We start from the raw sequence: 6000 nt of genomic DNA, 5'->3' as shown, positions 1-6000 counted from the left end.
CAGGCTTATGATTTATGGGCAACTTCTTACATTGCATTTTAAAGAGACAGAACACTTTAGGATGCAGTTGTCTCTGAGAGAATGCTTTTGATCAGATATTTTCAGAATTCATAATGCTATTTAAGACAGAACTGTATGTGTGGGAGAAGTGCCAAGATTGTAAAATATTCACGACCCTGTGACAACTTAGGGCCTAATCCTATCCAATTTTCCAGGGCCAGTGCAGCTATGCCAGTGGGGCATGCGCTTCATCATGTGGTGGGGAGGCAGACACAGAGGCTTCCAGAAGGTATGGGAACATTTGTTCCCTTACTTTGGGGCTGCACTGCAGCTGCACTGGTGCTGGAAAGTTGGATAGGATTGGGCCCTAAGGCTGCAATCCTAACCTTACTTTCCTGGGAGTAGGACCAATTTAATGCAATAGGACTTACTTCTGAGTAGAACAGCTTAGGCTTGTGCCCTAACAAAGTAATGTGGCACAAGTTTTTGTAAGCTAAAGTTATTTCATCTATCATTTTTACATTGCTATCTCCTATAATTCAGTAATAATAATACATTTATTTAATTAATTATTAAATCGGGGGGGGGGGGCGCCAAAATGTTAGTTTGCCCCAGGTGATAGATGGGCTAGGTACGCCACTGTTTGGAAGCCTGTTTCTTCATCTGGAACTCTGTGGAGGGGTTGGGTGGTTCTGTTTTCCCCCTTGGTTGATATATGAAGAGGAAGAACCAGCTGCTTTGGCTGGATCAAGGGGAGAGTCTGGTGTCCTGGCACCCTGGGAATCTTAACTTAAAGAAATCTAATTTCTGAGGCACACAGAATTGGCTATTGGGAATGGGAGAGGGTGGAGTATATTATTATTGTATCTTGTATATCACAGCTGCCCATTCTTTAGCTGTACTTGGCCTTACTTGCTAGTTGGGCCCCACCCAGGGGCCAAGGACCCTGTTGTATTATTATTATTATTTATTATTGAGAATATTAATATGCTACTTTTCAACAAAAAAAACCAAGTCTTTTACAGAGAAAATCAAATAACTAAATGGCCTCTTGTCCCAAAGAGACTCACAATCTTAAAAAATACAAACACCAGCAAACAGCCACTAGAAGACAGCATGCTGGGGTGAAGAGGGACAGCTCCTTTCCCCTTGCTAAAGATAAGAGTGAGCACCACCTGAAAAAAGTGCCTCTTTGTCCAGTTAGTGGGGCATATTATGAGAAGACAACCTTTAAGGCATACTGCAATGCAGTTTGTGTTTCCTGGCCTAGAGAAAGCTTTGTCCATTGCATTCTGCTGTAAAAAAGCAGCAAAGTGTAATAATCAGTTTTCAATAGTTAGAAGAGACAAGGGAAACCTACAACAAAGCCTGGCAGTGCATCCTGATCCCCTAAATCGAAACTACATGTCCATCAAAATGCATCATTAAGAGTTACTGTACATTTCTAAGAGTTTTTCCCCCCAAAAACAATTGTAGAGAGCACAATCCTGACCAGAACCCCAGCATGCAAGGAAGGGGAGGGGGAGGTCTTTCCCCTTGTGCTGTTTTCCTGGAAACAAAATCCCCTGAAGCTGCTGTCTTCTCCTAAAAGGAGATGTTTGCTACTGTGAGCATGAAATGCCTTTGTAACCTGTACATTTGTAAACAAGTAGATTTTTGAAAAAGATCACATGTCTCTACAGAGGACTTCCTCTCTTCCAAAAGAAACTAGCCCTGAATATCTCCCTTCTTCAGGAAAGAGAAGTGGATGCCTAGTCGCATTAGGGACTTCTGCCCCTTGGATGACAGGCACTTTTGAGTCCCTTTAGCAGAGCTGTGAGCACTCGGCTCCTTTCAGGACTGCCAGAGTAAAAGGGTGATGATGTGATTTGTGTCAAAGTTGCTTCCAAAGAGCAGATCAGTTCCCAAACTGTTTACATTCCCAGTTGGAACTTGCTTCCCATGAACTGCCATGGATCATCCCAGCCCAAGATGCCTCTGAGACTCTTGTGGGTTTGATCGGGGACAGAAGCAACAAGGCCACCTGTTACTGTGCGCCCGGCTCTGTTGGAAAACATTTCCCCGTCCTCTCCGGTATCAATTTCTGTGTCTCTGAGCAATCTGTCACCTTTTTTTCTAGTTCCGTAGAAGTCTGGTCAGTCACATGAGGGGCATACAGTGTTGCCTGCACTGCACTGACCCTAGAAATATAAACAGATCTGTTTATTTCCAGAAAGTGTGGATTACATACGTAACGGTTACCATTAATTGTTATTGACTGCAGATACCCTTCAGCCAGACAGGTGCAGCCTAAAAATAGGGTATCATTGAGCAAGCTGGTAGAATAGTTCAATGACTAGAATTGTTAGGTTAAGAAAAGGGGTGCTTAGAATTGTTGGTTACTTTAGCAGATGATGGACTAGACCTTTCACTCTGTAAATTGATTGGTCCCCAGGATATCTTAAGTACTGGTTGCTCCCATTTGACTCTACCCTCCAGTTAAGATGTTCAGGAGAGGTCCTGCTCTACCTGCTAACACATAGAGAACTGTGGATCCCAAACGTTTTCAACTGGTGACTCCCTTGACTTATTGGGCCATTGGCCACGGCCTCCCATTAGGGCTACAATCCTATACATTTTATAGCGGTGCGGGTTTTTCGTGAGGATTCAACACCCTGGCTGGTTTCCACAGCTCCCCAAGGAGCTACAGCTCACAGTTAGGGAACCACTGCCTGTAGAGACTTGAGTGGTGAGCACCTGGGACAGGGAAAGGCCCTGAATGTGGGCCTTTCCCAAGTCCCCAGCCACACCCAGGATCTGGAACTTCCCACTTTGGGAGATTCAGTCTGCCCATCCCTTTTGGCTCTTCACTAGTTGGACAAGATATGGTTAATTTCACTAGTTTTTTGGGAAGTGGATGTGGCTGGGGCACAGGGAATTGTGGTTTTCAGTTCTCCCTGATCACTGTATTTTAAATAGTTTTTACCTGTTTATATTTTCTTTTGTTTTAATATGTTGTACGCTGCCTTGAAGATCCATGCGAAAGGTGGTGATTAAATAGGAGAAGAAGGTGTCTATCATAATTGGGTTTTAAGAGGTAAAAAGAAGCAACAGTATCAATCTGTGCCTGGTAGCTACTGTAAATCTATATTGGTGACTCATCTGACTGAGGGTGCAATCCTAACTGCGCCTTATGCCTAGCCGTAAAGCACGTTTACACCTCCATGGAAGGAAGCAGTGTCGGCCAGCAGAAGCCTCCATGGCTGCTTCCTCACCGCTGCTTGTGTTGGCACGCCCGCGCCAACACAAGCGGCAAAGGTAGGCGTGGGGGGTGGGGAAGAGGTGGGAGTGGGGCGTTTCTGGGCAGGGGGTGGGCTATGGGCGGCCCCAGGGGTGGGTGCGTGGGGAGCTGGGGGCGGGGCTGGGACCTGGCAGTTATACTGGATCCTAACCCCCATCCCCGCGGATAACGGAGCGGCTTCAAGCAGCTCCTCTCTCCTCGGACTTGCGCTACCTCCAGAGGTGGCACAGGTCCGAGGAGGCCCATTGGGGTGAGCAACCCTTACCCAGGGGTAAGGGGAAGAGCTTCCCCTTGCCTCTGGCTGAGCCGCTGCAGCCAACGAACCTGCGTTGGATGCAGTGCAAGACTCCTGGCTTGCCTGCTCTAGCGCAGGTTTGTTTAGCACCCTGCATTGCCTCTATGAAAAGTCCCATCTTGCTTTCCATTACATGCAACTTTCACAAACAGGATCATGCACTGAGGAAGTTATTTCCTAGAGAGTCAGACTCTCAGGGACTCTCAGCCCCATGAGAGGAACGTTTGCTGTAATAGAACCAATTCTCTGACATGCTGTCTTCACCCCTTGTGCAAGCAGTGCTCTCCTGTCATTTATATTTGCTCGTTGCTCTGTTTATACAGGCTTTATAGCTATGTAATCATCCCATTCCCTGGAGATGTGGAAACTCTGCACAGAACACAGCCAAAGTTGGTAGATGTATCTGTGGTGTACATAATGTCTCCTTTAGTGAACCACATGCTTTATTTCATTTCCTAAAAACAAAAACAATCCCCCAAAGTTTTTTACTTTTAATTAAAGAAATATCTTAAATATGGAACTGAGAAATTCATTATGAGTGGTAAAATACTTTTTCTATTTACTAGAATGAAGTATTGGAACCATGTGGTTGATGATGAGATTTCTGTCAACGAATGCCAGGCCACAGAGTGGCACATAGGGATGGATTTTGTGCCCACATGCCTGCGTCCCCAAATGTAGGACTTTTCCCCCCATAAAATAATGACAGCGATGAACTCAGGAATCTCAAGGATGTTACTGAATTGGATCATAACCAAGCCAATAACACTTTCTTGCAGTGGGAAGACCTAATCACCAAGTTCTATCTCCCCACTCCTGTGTCTTGTATCCTTATCTGACATAATCCAGTGGTAGCTACTATCATGTATCTCTGCATAGTCCTGATATTAATTTGCATAGTTACTATGCATTATCCATTGTCTAGACCTGAATCTGCTTCTTGGGTAGTGGAGAAATAATTTATTTTCTGGATGTTGATCAGGGTACAAAACAGCTTCACATGATCAACCTCAGCCTTCAGTGGCCCATATCCCATGATGATGTTTACTTTATTACTCGGAATATGAGCCCTGGCTGAGAAATATTCACAATGACTTAGCACCCTCTCAGCTTTTAGATGTTTTCATAGAACTATATTCATATGTCCTAACACAAAGCAGGCACACACACCCTCGCTGTTTCATACCATCTAGTGAAGAAAGCTAGGAAAGAGAAATAGACTGGTCTACTTCAGGGCCACTGCTGACCTGGTTGATCCCACTTTTCCATTGGTTCAGATCACTGTTGTGATGTTTAAAGTCCATAGTCATCTAGATGGGTCTGATCACTTACTTGTGATAATTGGAATTCAGTGCACAAGCTATCTTCATATATTCTCCCTACATTCAGTGAACCTGGGCAGTGGAGAATGGGAGTGCCCCAGTTAACTATACATATCCCCCCAACACATTCCTTTTCTATATCTTTTGCCCAACACGCTTTCAGTGCACGCCTGTAGAGGAAAGTGCTGAACGTAGGGAAGTTTTTTCACGTGTTCTAGAGCAGGAGTGCCCAAACCCCAGCCCGGGGGCCATTTGTGGCCCTCGGGGGCCCCCAATCTGGTCCGCGGGGAGCCCCCAGTCTCCAATGAGCTTCTGGTCTTTCAGAGATTTGCTGGAGCCCACGCTGGCTCAATGCAAATTGGGTGGGGGGGAATTCAAAGTTGCACACACCTTTGCCTCCTTTGCCCTGCGCTGGTTCAAGGCAGCCCAAAACACTGCAAAAAGGCTCACACAGGCAGGGAAATAGCCCTGGAACCATGGAAGAGGTTCCCCTTTCGAAGGAACAGTAAGACTCCTGGAGCCCCTGAGGCAGCAAAGAAGAGGGGTCAGAAAACCTCTGTAGCCAGAACACATGCAGCAAGGTGGAATGCTCTCTCTCTCTCTCTCTCTCTCACACACACACACACACACACACACACACACACAGGGGCAGGTGTGGTAGTACCAGAAAGGATTGCTTTAAAAAACCCAGGAAGTGTTTGCCCAATCCCCCTTCAGACTGAGATGGTGCAGGCTCTCCATGCTCCAACCTACACAAACAAAACAGCCCAGCAAGCAAGTCTTCCCAGCAAGCCAAAGCAGGAGATTTAGGCTACAATCCAATCCACACTTTCCTGGGAGTAAGCCCACTTGACTAGAATGGGACATTTCTGAGTAGGCAGGCATAGGACTGGACTCTCAGGCTACAATCTGATCCATGCTTTCCTGGGTGTAAGCCCCATACATAGAATGGGACTTACTTCTGAGTAGGCAGGCATAGGACTGGGCTCTCAGGCTACAATCCAATCTACACTTTCCTGGGAGTAAGCCCCATTGACTACAATGGGGCTTACTTCTGAGTAGAAATGCATAGGATTGGACTCTTAAAAGCTCAGCATCCCACC

Source organism: Tiliqua scincoides, chromosome 4 (assembly GCF_035046505.1).
Source record: "Tiliqua scincoides isolate rTilSci1 chromosome 4, rTilSci1.hap2, whole genome shotgun sequence".
Taxonomy (NCBI): domain Eukaryota; kingdom Metazoa; phylum Chordata; class Lepidosauria; order Squamata; family Scincidae; genus Tiliqua; species Tiliqua scincoides.
Note: the sequence above shows the minus strand (reverse complement) of the source record.